Consider the following 19,509-nt stretch of genomic DNA (forward strand, 5'->3'; position numbering starts at 1 on the left):
GTACCGCTTTGTTCGCCATAAGTTGGCAGGGTATGCTCAGACGTGAGTCCCTTGCTCACTTTGCCACTGGTTTCAAGCAAGCCTGGCTGAAGACGGCTGAAATGCCAGAAACCGATCCTAGGAAGCTTGTTTCCGGTCCAGGGAAGGCATGGCTTGGCAATTCGGGCTCGACTGTTCCCATGAGGCACAAGGTCAGGCTGATTTGCATATGGCCATGTCTGAACTGGGGTGGCAGAGTGGGCTAAAGAACGGTGATGGATCAAACCCAGATCTGTTGACTGGGTGTGAGCTTTTTATTGGTTCTGATGCTCCCTCCATCACCACCCCCTTTTTTACCGCTTTGTTCGCCATAAGTTGGCAGGGTATGCTCAGACGTGAGTCCCTTGCTCACTTTGCCACTGGTTTCAAGCAAGCCTGGCTGAAGACGGCTGAAATGCCAGAAACCGGTCCTAGGAAGCTTGTTTCCGGTCCAGAGAAGGCATGGCTTGGCAATTCGGGCTCGACTGTTCCCATGAGGCACAGGGTCAGGCTGATTTGCATATGGCCATGTCTGAACTGGGGTGGCAGAGTGGGCTAAAGAACGGTGATGGATCAAACCCAGATCTGTTGACTGGGTGTGAGCTTTTGATTGGTTCTGATGCTCCCTCCATCACCACCCCCTTTTGTACCGCTTTGTTCGCAATAAGTTGGCAGGGTATGCTCAGACATGAGTCCCTTACTCACTTTGCCACTGGTTTCAAGCAAGCCTGGCTGAAGACGGCTGAAATGCCAGAAACCGGTCCTAGGAAGCTTGTTTCCGGTTCAGGGAAGGCATGGCTTGGCAATTCGGGCTCGACTGTTCCCATGAGGCACAGGGTCAGGCTGATTTGCATATGGCCATGTCTGAACTGGGGTGGCAGAGTGGGCTAAAGAACGGTGATGGATCAAACCCAGATCTGTTGACTGGGTGTGAGCTTTTGATTGGTTCTGATGCTCCCTCCATCACCACCCCCTTTTGTACCGCTTTGTTCGCCATAAGTTGGCAGGGTATGCTCAGACGTGAGTCCCTTGCTCACTTTGCCACTGGTTTCAAGCAAGCCTGGCTGAAGACGGCTGAAATGCCAGAAACCGGTCCTAGGAAGCTTGTTTCCGGTCCAGGGAAGGCATGGCTTGGCAATTCGGGCTCGACTGTTCCCATGAGGCACAGGGTCAGGCTGATTTGCATATGGCCATGTCTGAACTGGGGTGGCAGAGTGGGCTAAAGTACGGTGATGGATCAAACCCAGATCTGTTGACTGGGTGTGAGCTTTTGATTGGTTCTGATGCTCCCTCCATCACCACCCCCTTTTGTACCGCTTTGTTCGCCATAAGTTGGCAGGGTATGCTCAGACGTGAGTCCCTTGCTCACTTTGCCACTGGTTTCAAGCAAGCCTGGCTGAAGACGGCTGAAATGCCAGGAACCGGTCCTAGGAAGCTTGTTTCCGGTCCAGGGAAGGCATGGCTTTGCAATTCGGGCTCGAGTGTTCCCATGAGGCACAGGGTCAGGCTGATTTGCATATGGCCATGTCTGAACTGGGGTGGCAGAGTGGGCTAAAGAACGGTGATGGATCAAACCCAGATGTGTTGACTGGGTGTGAGCTTTTGATTCGTTCTGATGCTCCCTCCATCACCACCCCCTTTTTTACCGCTTTGTTCGCCATAAGTTGGCAGGGTATGCTCAGACGTGAGTCCCTTGCTCACTTTGCCACTGGTTTCAAGCAAGCCTGGCTGAAGACGGCTGAAATGCCAGAAACCGGTCCTAGGAAGCTTGTTTCCGGTCCAGGGAAGGCATGGCTTGGCAATTCGGGCTCGAGTGTTCCCATGAGGCACAGGGTCAGGCTGATTTGCATATGGCCATGTCTGAACTGGGGTGGCAGAGTGGGCTAAAGAACGGTGATGGATCAAACCCAGATCTGTTGACTGGGTGTGAGCTTTTGATTCGTTCTGATGCTCCCTCCATCACCACCCCCTTTTTTACCGCTTTGTTCGCCATAAGTTGGCAGGGTATGCTCAGACGTGAGTCCCTTGCTCACTTTGCCACTGGTTTCAAGCAAGCCTGGCTGAAGACGGCTGAAATGCCAGAAACCGGTCCTAGGAAGCTTTTTTCCGGTCCAGGGAAGGCATGGATTGGCAATTCGGGCTCGACTGTTCCCATGAGGCACAGGGTCAGGCTGATTTGCATATGGCCATGTCTGAACTGGGGTGGCAGAGTGGGCTAAAGAACGGTGATGGATCAAACCCAGATCTGTTGACTGGGTGTGAGCTTTTGATTGGTTCTGATGCTCCCTCCATCACCACCCCCTTTTGTACCGCTTTGTTCGCCATAAGTTGGCAGGGTATGCTCAGACATGAGTCCCTTGCTCACTTTGCCACTGGTTTCAAGCAAGCCTGGCTGAAGACGGCTGAAATGCCAGAAACCGGTCCTAGGAAGCTTGTTTCCGGTCCAGGGAAGGCATGGCTTGGCAATTCGGGCTCGACTGTTCCCATGAGGCACAGGGTCAGGCTGATTTGCATATGGCCATGTCTGAACTGGGGTGGCAGAGTGGGCTAAAGAACGGTGATGGATCAAACCCAGATCTGTTGACTGGGTGTGAGCTTTTGATTGGTTCTGATGCTCCCTCCATCACCACCCCCTTTTGTACCGCTTTGTTCGCCATAAGTTGGCAGGGTATGCTCAGACGTTAGTCCCTAGCTCACTTTGACACTGGTTTCAAGCAAGCCTGGCTGAAAATGGCTGAAATGCCAGAAACCGGTCCTAGGAAGCTTGTTTCCGGTCCAGGGAAGACATGGCTTGGCTATTCGGGCTCGACTGTTCCCATGAGGCACAGGGTCAGGCTGATTTGCATATGGCCATGTCTGAACTGGGGTGGCAGAGTGGGCTAAAGAACGGTGATGGATCAAACCCAGATCTGTTGACTGGGTGTGAGCTTTTGATTGGTTCTGATGCTCCCTCCATCACCACCCCCTTTTTTACCGCTTTGTTCGCCATAAGTTGGCAGGGTATGCTCAGACGTGAGTCCCTTGCTCACTTTGCCACTGGTTTCAAGCAAGCCTGGCTGAAGACGGCTGAAATGCCAGAAACCGGTCCTAGGAAGCTTGTTTCCGGTCCAGGGAAGGCATGGCTTGGCAATTCGGGCTCGAGTGTTCCCATGAGGCACAGGGTCAGGCTGATTTGCATATGGCCATGTCTGAACTGGGGTGGCAGAGTGGGCTAAAGAACGGTGATGGATCAAACCCAGATCTGTTGACTGGGTGTGAGCTTTTGATTCGTTCTGATGCTCCCTCCATCACCACCCCCTTTTTTACCGCTTTGTTCGCCATAAGTTGGCAGGGTATGCTCAGACGTGAGTCCCTTGCTCACTTTGCCACTGGTTTCAAGCAAGCCTGGCTGAAGACGGCTGAAATGCCAGAAACCGGTCCTAGGAAGCTTTTTTCCGGTCCAGGGAAGGCATGGATTGGCAATTCGGGCTCGACTGTTCCCATGAGGCACAGGGTCAGGCTGATTTGCATATGGCCATGTCTGAACTGGGGTGGCAGAGTGGGCTAAAGAACGGTGATGGATCAAACCCAGATCTGTTGACTGGGTGTGAGCTTTTGATTGGTTCTGATGCTCCCTCCATCACCACCCCCTTTTGTACCGCTTTGTTCGCCATAAGTTGGCAGGGTATGCTCAGACATGAGTCCCTTGCTCACTTTGCTACTGGTTTCAAGCAAGCCTGGCTGAAGACGGCTGAAATGCCAGAAACTGGTCCTAGGAAGTTTGTTTCCGGTCCAGGGAAGGCATGGCTTGGCAATTCGGGCTCGACTGTTCCCATGAGGCACAGGGTCAGGCTGATTTGCATATGGCCATGTCTGAACTGGGGTGGCAGAGTGGGCTAAAGAACGGTGATGGATCAAACCCAGATCTGTTGACTGGGTGTGAGCTTTTGATTGGTTCTGATGCTCCCTCCATCACCACCCCCTTTTGTACCGCTTTGTTCGCCATAAGTTGGCAGGGTATGCTCAGATGTTAGTCCCTAGCTCACTTTGACACTGGTTTCAAGCAAGCCTGGCTGAAAATGGCTGAAATGCCAGAAACCGGTCCTAGGAAGCTTGTTTCCGGTCCAGGGAAGACATGGCTTGGCTATTCGGGCTCGACTGTTCCCATGAGGCACAGGGTCAGGCTGATTTGCATATGGCCATGTCTGAACTGGGGTGGCAGAGTGGGCTAAAGAACGGTGATGGATCAAACCCAGATCTGTTGACTGGGTGTGAGCTTTTGATTGGTTCTGATGCTCCCTCCATCACCACCCCCTTTTTTACCGCTTTGTTCGCCATAAGTTGGCAGGGTATGCTCAGACGTGAGTCCCTTGCTCACTTTGCCACTGGTTTCAAGCAAGCCTGGCTGAAGACGGCTGAAATGCCAGAAACCGGTCCTAGGAAGCTTGTTTCCGGTCCAGGGAAGGCATGGCTTGGCAATTCGGGCTCGAGTGTCCCATGAGGCACAGGGTCAGGCTGATTTGCATATGGCCATGTCTGAACTGGGGTGGCAGAGTGGGCTAAAGAACGGTGATGGATCAAACCCAGATCTGTTGACTGGGTGTGAGCTTTTGATTCGTTCTGATGCTCCCTCCATCACCACCCCCTTTTTTACCGCTTTGTTCGCCATAAGTTGGCAGGGTATGCTCAGACGTGAGTCCCTTGCTCACTTTGCCACTGGTTTCAAGCAAGCCTGGCTGAAGATGGCTGAAATGCCAGAAACCGGTCCTAGGAAGCTTTTTTCCGGTCCAGGGAAGGCATGGATTGGCAATTCGGGCTCGACTGTTCCCATGAGGCACAGGGTCAGGCTGATTTGCATATGGCCATGTCTGAACTGGGGTGGCAGAGTGGGCTAAAGAACGGTGATGGATCAAACCCAGATCTGTTGACTGGGTGTGAGCTTTTGATTGGTTCTGATGCTCCCTCCATCACCACCCCCTTTTGTACCGCTTTGTTCGCCATAAGTTGGCAGGGTATGCTCAGACATGAGTCCCTTGCTCACTTTGCCACTGGTTTCAAGCAAGCCTGGCTGAAGACGGCTGAAATGCCAGAAACTGGTCCTAGGAAGCTTGTTTCCGGTCCAGGGAAGGCATGGCTTGGCAATTCGGGCTCGACTGTTCCCATGAGGCACAGGGTCAGGCTGATTTGCATATGGCCATGTCTGAACTGGGGTGGCAGAGTGGGCTAAAGAACGGTGATGGATCAAACCCAGATCTGTTGACTGGGTGTGAGCTTTTGATTGGTTCTGATGCTCCCTCCATCACCACCCCCTTTTGTACCGCTTTGTTCGCCATAAGTTGGCAGGGTATGCTCAGATGTTAGTCCCTAGCTCACTTTGACACTGGTTTCAAGCAAGCCTGGCTGAAAATGGCTGAAATGCCAGAAACCGGTCCTAGGAAGCTTGTTTCCGGTCCAGGGAAGACATGGCTTGGCAATTCGGGCTCGACTGTTCCCATGAGGCACAGGGTCAGGCTGATTTGCATATGGCCATGTCTGAACTGGGGTGGCAGAGTGGGCTAAAGAACGGTGATGGATCAAACCCAGATCTGTTGACTGGGTGTGAGCTTTTGATTGGTTCTGATGCTCCCTCCATCACCACCCCCTTTTGTACCGCTTTGTTCGCCATAAGTTGGCAGGGTATGCTCAGACGTGAGTCACTTGCTCACTTTGCCACTGGTTTCAAGCAAGCCTGGCTGAAAACAGCTGAAATGCCAGAAACCGGTCCTAGGAAGCTTGTTTCCGGTCCAGGGAAGGCATGGCTTGGCAATTTGGGCTCGACTGTTCCCATGAGGCACAGGGTCAGGCTGATTTGCATATGGCCATGTCTGAACTGGGGTGGCAGAGTGGGCTAAAGAACGGTGATGGATCAAACCCAGATCTGTTGACTGGGTGTGAGCTTTTGATTGGTTCTGATGCTCCCTCCATCACCACCCCCTTTTGTACCGCCAAAGAACAGAAGGCATAGTTCATTGTAATGATATGCGCGTAGGTTAATGTTGTACATGCGTTGGTGCTTGGGTGTAGGAATGAGGGGTTCTTATTCAACATAAAACGTCAAGGCAAGGTTCTTTTCAATATTGAATTTATGATTGGCATTTTCTAAGGTGTATGTAAAAACTGTAATGCCGTGTTTATGAGGTGTAGTTTTAAAACCACCTTTTTTGATCTAACCCTAAACACAGGACATTCCGGTAATAACCATCACCGACGTAGAAATGCTCACCATTCAGTCAGGTATATGTTTTTAGAGGTGTATAGTTCTGAGTAGTTTTTGTACACTAGTACACCAGTGTCTCAGAAGCTCGGCTCTTCTAATGGTATTCTCATGTATGTATGCGTTTATAGATTATGATGCCTATCTACAACTAGATTTTGACGATCTAGAGCAGTACCTGGGGGCTTAAAGCGCGTCGCAGAGTGCAGGATAACGCGGTTCTTTCAGGCAAATCAAAAATGCCAGGGTTCTTTAAACTGTCTAAGACTTAGGCTTTGTTAGACCAAAAACCACAGGGACGTACTGTAGGAGGGCCCCTCAGAAGGGACTGCTATGGCTGAGTTTATACTGCAAATGTGATAATTTTTCCTTTTTAGGGCCCTTGGAGTCATGCACGGCCGCGGCAGCTGTGCAAGAGGCTGCACCGTGAACAAAAGAAAGGCCATTGAAAAGGAAATCTTCAGCATCTAAAGAGGGCCGTGTGCCAAAGAAAGGAGCTGGGAAAAGACCTCTAACAGGTATGTTTTATAAAAGGGCGCGAAAAAAAATAACTCTCTGGGTTTTGTTCTTGCAAGCAGAAGGGGGCCACTGCCATGTAGTACTGGTTGTATAAAGGCGGGATGTGTAGAAATTATTCTGTTGGGGTGTCTGTGGGTAGTGTAAACAGCTTTTACAGGTTCCTTATTCTGTCTAATATATATATATATATATTTTTTTTTATGTTACATTCTAGGAGCCGCTCAAAAGAACACCGGAGAAGACAAGTGTAAGGCTGAGGTCGATGACACAGTTTAGGGACATCACAAAGACAGTCCAGAACACCTTGTCTGCAGCAAAATGTGTGAGTAGGCGTGTACGACAGGGCAAGCTCTGTTCATACTACACCCACATACAACAGCGACGGCACCGCCGTGAAATGTCAAATCAATCCCTCCTCCAACATGATGAACATGCCTACAGGAATGTCTATTCTGCACAGGGAGGGGGACAACAACGGAGACATGCTTACAATCCCAGACACTGTAATGCCTGTTCGGTGTAAAAGCAATGCTGCATATCTGAACCCTCTCCATGCCTCAAAAGGGAATCCCCTCTCAAACAAATCCACCCTTAACAAGAAGCCGAGGGATCCAGAACCCCAACCCTGTCCTTTAAACCTTAAGAAGAAACAGGTGGTCCCGGAGTCCCAAACAAAGCCTTTAAACCTCAAGAACAAACCTGTGGTCCTTGAACCCCAAACTACGCCTCTGGATGAAAAATGTTGTGAGACCTGTGAATGAGCCCTCTACATCCCTGATCTCTAATGGGCCAGCGGCTGTGACGGCGGTTGCAGAAGATCTGGTACAGCCCCAACTCCCTAAAGTGAATCGCCTCTCAAGAAAATATCTTAAGAAAAAGCAAGGGGTACCGGCGTTACAAGTAGAAACAAAAGCAGATCCTTAATCAAGCCCATTACACCGCAGGGCCCTTCCCATACCCTGAAGCCCTCTATAGTTTCAAATAAGCTAATGGCACCGGTAGAGGGGCTCCCCGTAGACCAACCCCCAAAACCTGCTATAATCATGCCTGATGGGCTTAGGAACTCAGAGTCTGAAAATGCTCAACCCTCAGGAGCACCTTATGCCGGCAGCAGTGGGTGTCTCAAGGCGTTGACAGGGTTGGTAGACAAACTTGATAGACCAGCACAAGGATCCTTCTAACATGTACAATGGGGATTTGCATACAGCTGTTAGACATTCACCCGACCACAACCCCGACAATTCCTGAGCAGATAGGGTCCTCAAATATTTCGACAGCCATTTACGCTCCGTATGCCTTATGTCCCCTATCACCCCTCTGGGAGCGTACGACCAATCAACCCATGCATCCAGTGTAAAACCCACATCACCCCCAGCAATATACGATGATAACAGTAAGGGCTGGGACGACTGGTCAAATCAGGGCTTGGAGGGCGTCTTTAGTGGGGACCCTTCCAAGGACGACCCGGGGTGTTCGCACTGGGACCCTGTTTCTATGATCCCCCCAGGCCCTCCATTACAGAATGGTGTTGTGGCGGACGGTGGGAGAGAAGGTCCAGGGGTGTTACAGGTCATTGTACAACCAGGCATTGTATTCATCCTTAATCCGCCGCAATATAATTCTGTAAACCCAAAAGAGGTACTAGGGGCCCATGTGAAAGACATACAGCTGATGGTCAGAAATCTAAAACGCCAAGCGAACATCGCCACCTTAACATTGGGGATGTGTGGTAGCGCCGACAGGGTCGGGCTAGAGGCTCAGGGGAAGATACTGCAAATGATTGACCAGTGTAAAAGGGTGATCCTCCAAATGTGTCAAGCAACAGTGTCCGACATTTGGAGTATCCCTGCGTGACTAGGCCTATGCCATCCCCTAAAGAATCAACATGCCCTGGTTATTAATAATAGTACGCACAAATCAAAATATAGCAGTAAGGATCACACGGTACTGACAAAGTCCCTGCGCTTCTTACGCTTGCTCAAGCGTAAAAAGTACATGGAACCCCTCAAACAAAGTCATACAGTTTCAAAAACAGCGCCTGAATGACATACACCTGTACCATGCACCCAGCATTACATAAGTTCAGGAGAGAACATCCCGAGGGGAGTGCAATTGAAGACCTCGAGGGGTAGAGCGCCAACACTCCACCACCAGGAACACCCAGAAGGTCCGCGGGATGGGTCTGTAGCAGAGGCCTCTATGAGCACGTCGCCCACTGGCACAAACCATACTGTTCAAATAGGATGGGGTAGGCTACCTAGAAAAGCATGGTCCCGTAAAAAACAAAAGTGGGCTAATAGCGCTAAGCAGCGCAGTCTTTTAATAAGTAAACTAAAAAAAGTCAGAATATGCGCTACAAGGTAGCTTAAAAGACCCCCAGAGACCTTGCTAAACCAGAATCTCCAAAATGATACAGCAGCAAGCTCCCCATCAAGTCAAATTCCTCATGATGAGGATTCAGAGACCGTGTTTTTAGAGAGCGTTACATTCGTACTGTAGAGAGATTTAACGCTACAGAATACTACGAGGAGTTTAGGTTTATTAACCTTCAACAGATAAGGTCCTCCACACATGGGGTTTTAGCCATACATCAGGCTGTGCAAACACAGATAGAAAGGTTGTTATGGAATGTGGGTCCTAATGATTTTCTCCAATTACGCTTCCAGGGGCAGGGTTTTGACAGTCCTTTGTTCACCAAACAAAGGTCCCTCGATGTGTTTGACGTCGTTGAATGAGTATGGCTGAACTAGTTGCCTATGGCACTTTCACAGTCATAGCCCTCATTGTACGGGGTGGTGAGGGCGGTGTTTCCTGGCCTTTAAAGAGTGTCCTATACAGCAAGATAATTGGTAAGAAAAAACGTTGGCTGCTCAACTTTAACAATGGAACAGCCAACACCTGTCTGGCGGCCAGCATCGTGGGGTTGCTGATGGGGCGCACCACCACCGACGCGGCCATCATGTCTAGAGTGGCTGAAGCCCATGGGGTTCTTGAAATACCTCCAGACCGCATGGTCGGCTTTGGCGACATAGGTCTTTTTGAGAACTATTTCCCCGTTACGGTGAAAGTTCTTTATCACAACGGTTCTTGAAAGTACTATACAACCGGGGAACGTGTGAAAAACAAGACCGTATATGTCCTTCACCACGAAAATCACTTTTACAGTATCTTGAACCTTAAATGTTTTCTGTGAGTCAAGTATGTGTGCACACATTGCGACCATATATACAACACTAAGGCACATCATCAGTGTGAAATACACTGTATGATGTGTCAGAGGGATGGTTGCTTCGTATACATCGCCCAGAAGGTGAGGTGCCACAACTGTAAGATGTGTTGTCGCTCGCAAGACTGCTTGAGCATACACCACAAAGCTGTTAAATGCATCCCTAAAATGGATTGCCGAGAGTGCGGCTGTTATGTGGCGACAGATCACAAATGCAGAGGCATGAAATGCCCAAGGTGTCAGACTCCATGTAGGGTAGGAATTGTACACCGGTGTTAAATGGTTAAAGGCATACCCCAGACAAAAACTGAAGACTACATAGTGTTTGCTAAAGAGTGCACACAAGAGACGGGGGTACACCAACCTAACTATATTTACACACACCATCTAACCTCTGATGACTGCTGGGAGTTTGAGGGGTGAACGTGCATTGGTGATTTCCTAAACACATTCATTCAATCCAAATTCAAAGGGTATACCATGCTTGTTATGAGGTGTCCAGCTTCGAGTTTATCAATGACGAGGCCGCAGCTGTGTTTTGGAAATACACAAAAGAGTACCCCACAACGTGTAACAACATAAACATCTTCATAGCCTGCTTAATGACTGCTCATGCCCGTCTAGAGCTTTACGGTGTTATGGATAAACTCCAGGATCGATGCCTGTATCATGACACCCGACTCTGTGATTTTCTGAGTAAACCGGGGGATGAAGATCCTCCTCTTGGGGATTATCTAGGTAATTTGACCAGCGAACTCGATAAGGATGAACATATAATAGAATTGACCTCATCCAGACCTAAGACCTACTCCTACAAAACAAACACCAACAAAGTATGCATGAAGGTCAAAGGTATAACTTTAAACGTCAGTAACACCCTAACAATCAATTTTGACAGTCTGAAGGATCTGGTGCACAAATACTCTGCATCGGATGATCGTGAAAATGATAAAATCATTGCTGTTAACTAACCATGCATATTCAGATCCAAAATGAAGTGGGAAATTACAACCCAGCCCCTACATAAAACCTTACGCGTTGTTTTTGACAAAAGGGTCCTGACTACAGACTATAAAACACTGCTGTATGGTTATTAGGCGCATTAGAGAGGTCACCACCACACTATGGACACCAGATTACAGCAACCATTCTCCTGCGTGTTAGCAGGGCCCTCAAACTGCGGTAAAAGCTACTTTATAAAAAAGCTCTTAGAAAATGCTGCTGGTGCTTTATCCCAAACACCTAATAACATTGTATGGCTTTATTCGTGCTGGCAAGATCTTTATACTGATCTGTCCTGCAGCTTCCCTCATATCAGATTTATAGAAGGTATACCTGATAATCTCAATGACGATGAGCTGCTGCCACCGACCCTTGTAAACATGGTAATTGTCGATGACCTTATGCGTGAAGGTGGTGGCCATCCTGAGTTAGAGAGAGCTTTTACTCAATATTCACACCAACGCAATCTAAGCATATGCTACATTGTGCAGAACCTGTTTTACAAGGGTAAGAACAGTCACTCTATAGCACACAACGCCTCATACCTTGTTTTATTTAAAAATCCCCGTGACATACAGCAAATAGCCGTCATAGCTAAACAGATGTACCCAGGAAACACACACTTCTTCACGGAGGCCTTTAACGACGCTACAGTAAAACCCCACGGCTACCTGCTGGTCGACTTAAAAAATAACACTCTAGAAGACTACCGACTGAAGGCTGATATTTGTCCCCCTGATCTCCCAGTCGCTTACCCCCCAAAGAGACACATTTGTAGTCCGACCCTTATAATCCCAGGTGTTGACCATGTCTGACCGCCTACGCCGCAATTTGGCCCTCCTAAAAATGTTGGTTACAGCCAGTCCCCAGCACAGAAAGTCCCTCCTCTGCGTTGCTTCTGACGATTTAGTTGCGCCCATTTCAGAAATAGCCCTAAACACCCTAAAAGGTAACGTCCCTATATCAAAGAGTCAGTTACAGGTGTTGAAGAAGAAGCAACATCTTATCAAGAAGCTCAGTAATAAAAGGGCCTCACTCATTACCAAGAAGAAACTGGTGAAACAGTCTGAGGGTTTTATAGGCTCATTGCTGGGCATAGCTATACCCTTAATTACAAGCCTTCTCTCGGGCCGATGATGGAGCATGCCGCAAAGATGTATTTGGTTCCTAGACAACAGCTGGAGCAACTGGAATGTTCTGCGGACAAGACCTGGGATATACGATAAAATGAGACTCTACGACTGGGTGCTGAAATTAAAGACATTTTGAACCATACGGATCTAAACCCGTACGACAAAGCTACCCTTTACACCATCACCCTTAAAACATTTCTAAGCTACTACAAGCAGTGGGATACTGAAAAAAATAAGCTACCTTTATATGCTCAGGACTCTGAACAGCCAGCAACGCCTGCGCCTGCTACGCATTCCCAACAGCCGCAACCGGCCCAGACCCCGCCCTCGGATATCTTTGTTGACGACCTCCTAAAAAATATCAGTCAGAGGCACAGGGGGGCAGCGCAAATGTTGATGAGTAAACTTGCCACTTCTAAAGACATAACAGCATGGAATGAGCGAGGCCAATTTCTCTACAAGGGGCAGCCGGTTGTTGGTTCACACATGTACAATCTAGTCAAAGGTCTCACGCATCCCAAGACCCTAACGCATCAAAATGCTCCTAGAGGTTGGGATCAGTTTCCACGAGCCGCCGCTGAACTCAACATCCCTTCCACACTCATGGGTAATAACGATCACCGCCGTATGCTTGAAAGTTTAAAGACACCACTCCCTCCATCGCCAGCCGCCTGTGACGCCCCACGACTATTCCCCTCCTAGAGCAACCCACCTGCGCCGGCTGTAGAGAGAAAAAGGCCATTGTCCAAATCCCATACGTGGATTAATTCTTAATGTTTCTACAGACTTTTTGAATAACTGTGCCTATTACGTGTATAACCGTGTCTGATTATTTTTCATATATTTCTTTAGTAATGTATGTCTTTGTAATGCACAACCTCCATAACTGTTTGTAATAAACACTTTTATAACTTTTCATCCCGTCTCACTCGTCTTTTAAAACATTTTTAATTATGGTGTATGTGGCAGCATAGAAATACAGAGTCTGAATGCGTGTTTTAAAAGTGCCTTTATTTTAAACGTTCATCATTAAACATACACGCGTTACAGGCCCTTACAATTTTGACAAACGCTATATTCTGTTTTCACAGGTCTGACCGATGCCCTTGTGTTTTCTTTTACATATTTCACAACTTGACTGTCATTGTTAACAAGGTCACTCGACTATAGATTTAAGAAATTTCCAAACGCCACCCCCTCCGACATTTTACTGATAAAATAAAACAGTGTTCACCGCATGTGATGGCTAACGAATCCTTAGCTTGTTATACTCAACCCTCGCTGCAGCTTTTTTCACAAACTTGAATATGGGATGTGTATAGATACTGTGTTGGAGGAACTCTGCTATACTCTCAAACACAGTAACCTTATTACTATCTAGAAACACGGCCACCCAGTGTGTTCCACCCTAGTAATGAGGATCGGTGTTAAAGACTAGGGTGCGTGGTCTTTCCGGCTCTATTTCAGCTGGTAGCCCATCGCTAGGGAAAACACCTAAAAAGTATTTCCTAGCGTATCTATGCCTGCGTAAGAAGTCCTGTGTCTGCACAGTGTCCATTGCACAAACGTTTTAAAGATAGTCAAACAAAGTCTGTCTGGCGTGGTTGATCTGAATGATGCTGTGAAATACTTAGAATACGACCATGTTCACATTCGCAGGTAGCGGATTTAAATCGTATTTCAGCTTTTAGATTGCCGTTTTTGACCAGGTTGTAGTGATCGCCATCTTCCATGTCATGAGTCAGGTCGAATGCGAACAGCGTGAATCCGGCCCCATAGCCTTCTCTTGTTACTGCTACCCCGCAGTCCCGTAGATGCTTCTCGGTTATCGAAACCAGCCCCTGATATTCCCGGATGTAGTTGGAGGTTATAAAACTGGGTGTGCAGGGTTTTGCAGGAATCACGGTGCCCTCGTGGACCAGCGCAACGTAGTTGATATTGTAGTGCTTAAAATTAAAGGGATTTGAGGCGTAGACGCAGCTAAAAGCTCTATTGTCCACAAATCCGATGATGATAAGCTTGGGGAGTTGTCCCATAAAAATATTATGTTGTTGAGTTAATCGGGTACCGGCAGGGATGCTGAATACCTTCAGAGCTACTCTTTCCACCGCGTACTTGGCGTTTGATATTTGCAAAGCGTCAGTGTGAGCTAGTCTGACGCTCGGGTACACTTTCACCCTCTTTACAAATAGACTCACTGACAGTATGTCCAGCTTGTACTGGTCCGCATCCCCACTGATGAGACACAATGAGTCACCTTGGCTTCAAAGTGTCCATATGTGTCCTTGTAGAAGAGGTCCGCTGAAAGCTGCATGTCGAGGGCGTTGCTACTGTAATTTAGAATGCTCTCGCAATAGGCTCTGTAGGCATACATGTTATTGCTCTGTGTGATGAGACGATCGCCCAGGGTGATGTGCACCTGATTAAACAAGGTTGCTATGGGGTAAGCGATCGTAGCTACTTTAGCGTCTGCTGCTATGTCGGAACCATTCGCTTTTACGATTTTACACATAAGATGGAGTAGCGTGATGTTGAGATCCAAATACATATCCGTGGACCCTGATACATAAAACTCTATAGGGGCCAGAGGCGTCAAAGCGGCTAAAGGTTCATGAAGAAGCTGTTTTTGATGCTTGTCTGCGTGGGCTTTAGAGTAAACAAGTCTAACTTGGATTCGGCACACTCGCCGGATGCACAATGTACAAAGGCCATGCTTTAGTTTGTGCAGCTTTAACAAATATTTACTTTAGAGGTGGTTCTCTTCTTCTTCGAAGCTCTCTTCCGTCTTGGGGTTTTTCTTTTCTGAGCGCGCTTTGAAGAACTCCTTTTTTATAGGGGGCAGGTGGTCCTCTGCATCTCGAAGCACGGCGCTTCCTTTTAACACTCGCATGAGGCCTGTACACCAAGCCAGCGCCTTCTTACGGCTGTTAGTTTATGCGTTCGGCAACCCCCGAAGTAACAGACCCTACAACGTCCTGGGCAATGTTCGTAGCCGCTGCTTTAACATGCGGCTTTGCAATTTCATAACCTCTTCTCAAGAAGGGCATAGCTCTTCTAAACAGACTGCGGAAGAAACCTGCTAGACCGGCCCCGTACATAACCGGTGACCCTTGAAAGTACGGAGGGCCTATCCAGCCTGGTTTCTGTAATAGTCCCTGTACATAGAAGGGTCCCCGTATATTTTCACAACCACCATGATGCCTGCTTAATAGCCTCTGTCCCGTCTCGGCCTTAAATGAAGCTTAACACCGGGACAGACTGATCATCGAAGATCATAATTGAAATAGTGTCAAAACGTTTTTTAGAGACTGCGACGTAGTCGGATTTGTTGAATTGAATATTGAACATCGTATTATTTTCGCCCTGTACATAGACCCACCTTAACAGCGGCGAGTAACTATCGCTGATCCTCTGGGCCTCTACAATATCGCCCAGAATCCCCCATTAATATCAGGGCACGTGTGATCCTGTTCGATCGAACTTCTCGCATTCTGTACTGTGCCTAAAACTCTTCTTAATTTACCGGAGCAGTTAAACGTCGTGGTGCGATTAAGGGCTTTAAGAAACACCTTCCTTCTGACGTTATCTAGCAACAGATGAGTATTCGTATATGTTTCGATGCTGCCTATGGATTTGTTGATGGCATCGACAACACTTGAAACGGTTGGGTAGTAGCCGTATGGGATGCTCTTGTGCATGCTCACAGGGTCTTGCTCACGCTTTATGTAAAACTTTGCCTTGCTCTGTGTAAATGTATTCAAGGTTCTAGGGTATTGGATTTTGGTTCGGGCTACCTCCCAATCCCCTTTCAGGTCCACAGGCTTAGCCAATTTCACAGTATAATTAGAAATCTGGTTGTCGGGAAACATGCCCTTAGAAGCGTTGGACAGCAGGGTGATATAAAAGGGCGTTGTCTCCGTCTTATCAGCAGCTTTTAGACGCTCCTCAGCTCACACACCCTTCAGGGAACTGGCCAATACCCAACTGTTAGATTTTTCCGGCCAGCCCCACCATTTGACATATGCTTGGCTATTAGCACCTCTACCTTTCCTTTTCAGAATCTTTTCAACCCTATACACCCTGTGCGGATCGTCAGGTATCCTTTGTAACTCTTCCTTGTAAAAGACCCCCAACACCGCTTCCCCATCGTAGTCCTTTAGCCTGTAAATATACAGCCCTTCTTTAAGCTTCACACTTTCAACTATAAATATTTTGTCACTAAAAGTCTGTTGGTAGCCCTTCGTAAAGACCCCTTTCAATTTTGAAATCCTTACATGATCACCTTTTTAAAAAATAGGCTTCTTCACCTTTGTAGCGAAATTATGCCCGTACACCGTTCTTCAAACAGATAAAAAATTACTAGGAGTTATGTCTACGGGCGCAGTTTTGATGGTCCTGTGATAACTGCCATTATATACATCTAAGAAAGCCTCTAGAACATCAACGTATCTTTAGGTGTTGTGGGCCGTAAAATACCTTCACATCTTAGACTTTAACGTTCTGTTAAACCGCTCTACAACCGCTGCTTTTACCTCTGTGTGTGTTACAAAATGTTGAACCCCATGGTGCTTTAATCATTTCTGAAATGTCTTGTTAAAGTAGCGCTTCTGCGTAGGCGTACTTGGACAAGACGTCTATGGCGGTTAATATATAACGAGCGTCGCTGTTATGCTTTGCTATATCTTGAAGGCTAATGATTTCCGTCTGCAATTGATAATCTATTTGCGCATTAACGATTGTAGGGCGCCTATTAAATCGTCTTCTGGCGGGTTTATGGAGTGAATACGCCTCCTCTCCTGATACCCAGGTGTTCACCCGGTCTCTGCTTACAGGTTCGTTTTCATCTACAGCTCTTCTATACAGAGCTTCAGCGCTTCCCAAGCTGCCAACTCCCCTTGTATCATAATAAAGTTTTCTTGACCCGGCCCCTGGCATGTTATCATCCGTTACACCCCAGGCAATGAATGACACTTGGGACCTTTTATAGAAAATTTTAACAAAACATAAACAGAAGGTACTTTACATTTTCACAATAAGCGTCGTAAGGACGGATTAACACATAGCCACCTTGCGGTGTAACATTCTACTACTCATCATGTAACGTTAATAAGACCTTATTTGAAATAGTCTTTGGGGGGTCAAAGACCCTATTTTTTTATTTATTTATATAGATTACACATACGCCTTTCTACGAGTCTTTCTATCATCTTTCTACCAAAAGCTGTGCACAGCCCCTGCATACATGTTAAGCTCGGGTCATGGGCGTATCGGATCTCATTGAGTGCCGCTGACAAGAATCTCACCATGTCAGGGTGGACATATTTATTTTCAGTGTACAGCCCGTACACCACCCTTATCAGTTTATACACCTTGTACGGGTCTAACAAACTACACATATATTGTATTGTTCTTGTTCTGTATGATTCGCACAAACAATCGTGCGCCGCCTGCTGAGGATCATTCATTTGATGGCTGACAAAGGCTGTAATTGACACAGATTAGTACCACCACCATGGCGAAACCCTTAACACTCTGCCTGGCATTGTAGGACAATCCTGGATCTTCCTTTTCACACGCGCCGTTCTTAGAGCCACATACACACGTGTCGCACCCATCACTGTTTTGGCATGTGGAACTTTCAGCCTGTTTTGAACACCGCAGACAATTGACAATTACATTGCTCGCTTTTGCAGGCCGCCTCTCTGCCGCAGGCCTTTTTGGGGCTGCACTCTAGGGTTCAAAAAAAGAAAGATTGACAGTCTGTTAATTGAAGAAATAAAATACATCATTATGTAACTGCCTGCGCATAACATTTTTACTAACCTCCGCATGTTCACCGCCCTCTGCGGCGGCTCTGAAATCTTGAGAGTCGCTAATGTCCTGCGATGCCCCATCACCTTAGACGCTTGTACCCGGCTGTTGCACAATGACCTTCTCAGGAGCCGTATCCTCCTGAAGGCCCATGTCTTCATAGACGGGTGTGTTAGGAGGTGCTACAGCTTCTTCACCATAGCGCATTATGAAGTAGGTACATCCAGCTGGGATTGCTCTCTTGAAATCAAAAAGAAGAAAGATTGACATGTCATTAGTTTAGTTGAAGAAATAAAATACATCATTACGTCTCTGCCTGCTCATAACATTTTTACTAACCTCTGCATTATTACCGCCCTCTGCGGCGGCTCTGAAATCTTAAGAGTCGCTAATGTCCTGCTATGCCCCATCACCTTAGACGCTTGTACCCGGCTGTTGCACAACGACCTTCTCAGGAGCCGTATCCTCCTGAAGGCCCATGTCTTCATAGACGGGTGTGTTAGAAGGTGCTACAGCTTCTTCACCATAGCGCATTATGAAGTAGGTGCATCCAGCTGGGATTGCTCTCTAGGAGTCAAAAAGAAGAAAGATTGACATGTCATTAGTTTAGTTGAAGAAATAAAATACATCATTAGGTCTCTGCCTGCTCATAACATTTTTACTAACCTCAGCATTTTCACCGCCCTCTGTGGTGGCTCTGAAATCTTGAGAGTCGCTAATGTTCTGCGATGCCCCATTACCTTAGACGCTTGTACAGGGCTGTTGCACAATGACCTTCTCAGGAGCCGTATCCTCCTGAAAGCCCATGTCTTCATCGACGGATGTGTTAGGTGGAACTATCGATTCTTCATTTTCCTCCATGTCCACGAAACTGAGGCCAGCATACACGTTGCCACTACACGAGCCCTCATTTTCTCTGCTGTTGACCTTAATCGGGGACATCCGGCATACGGAATCCTTGAGACGGAGTTCTTCCACGCGCCGACAAAGGTCATTGCCAAAATCAGTAAAGTCGCAACCCATATCCTTAGGTGTTTCTTGTTGAGTATTCTCGTCCATTACCAGGGGTGTTAAGCTGCAGTAATATCTATTGATAGTGGGCTGGGAGCCACCCAACACTGGCCATTTCACAAGCGGGCTGTATCTCTTCATTTTGCTATGGGCACCTTTTCGTATTCAGGCGTCTGCTTGCTGTACAAGCTCTTAAGGAGGCCTTATATGTATCTTAAACAGCCTCTAAAAGGGGGCGTACCCCTCTACACCACAACAAGGGCATACAGCCGTCATAGGGCTCTGGTTCGCTGATGTCTCCAAAAGCAGCCCGTCCTATGGCAGCCCGCACCTTGGGTCAAATGGGCACCTACATCCATCATGAGTGCGTGGCACCTGTTACTTTTAAGGACACTTCGAGGGGGCGTGGCACCTGTCACTTTTAAGGACACTTCGAGGGGGCGTGGCACCTGTCACTTTTAAGGACACAGCGAGAGGGCGTGGCACCTGTCACTTTTAAGGACACAGAGAGGGGGCGTGGCACCTGTCACTTTTAAGGACACAGTGAGGGGGCGTGG

Source organism: Triturus cristatus, chromosome 6 (genome assembly GCF_964204655.1).
Source record: "Triturus cristatus chromosome 6, aTriCri1.1, whole genome shotgun sequence".
NCBI lineage: Eukaryota > Metazoa > Chordata > Amphibia > Caudata > Salamandridae > Triturus > Triturus cristatus.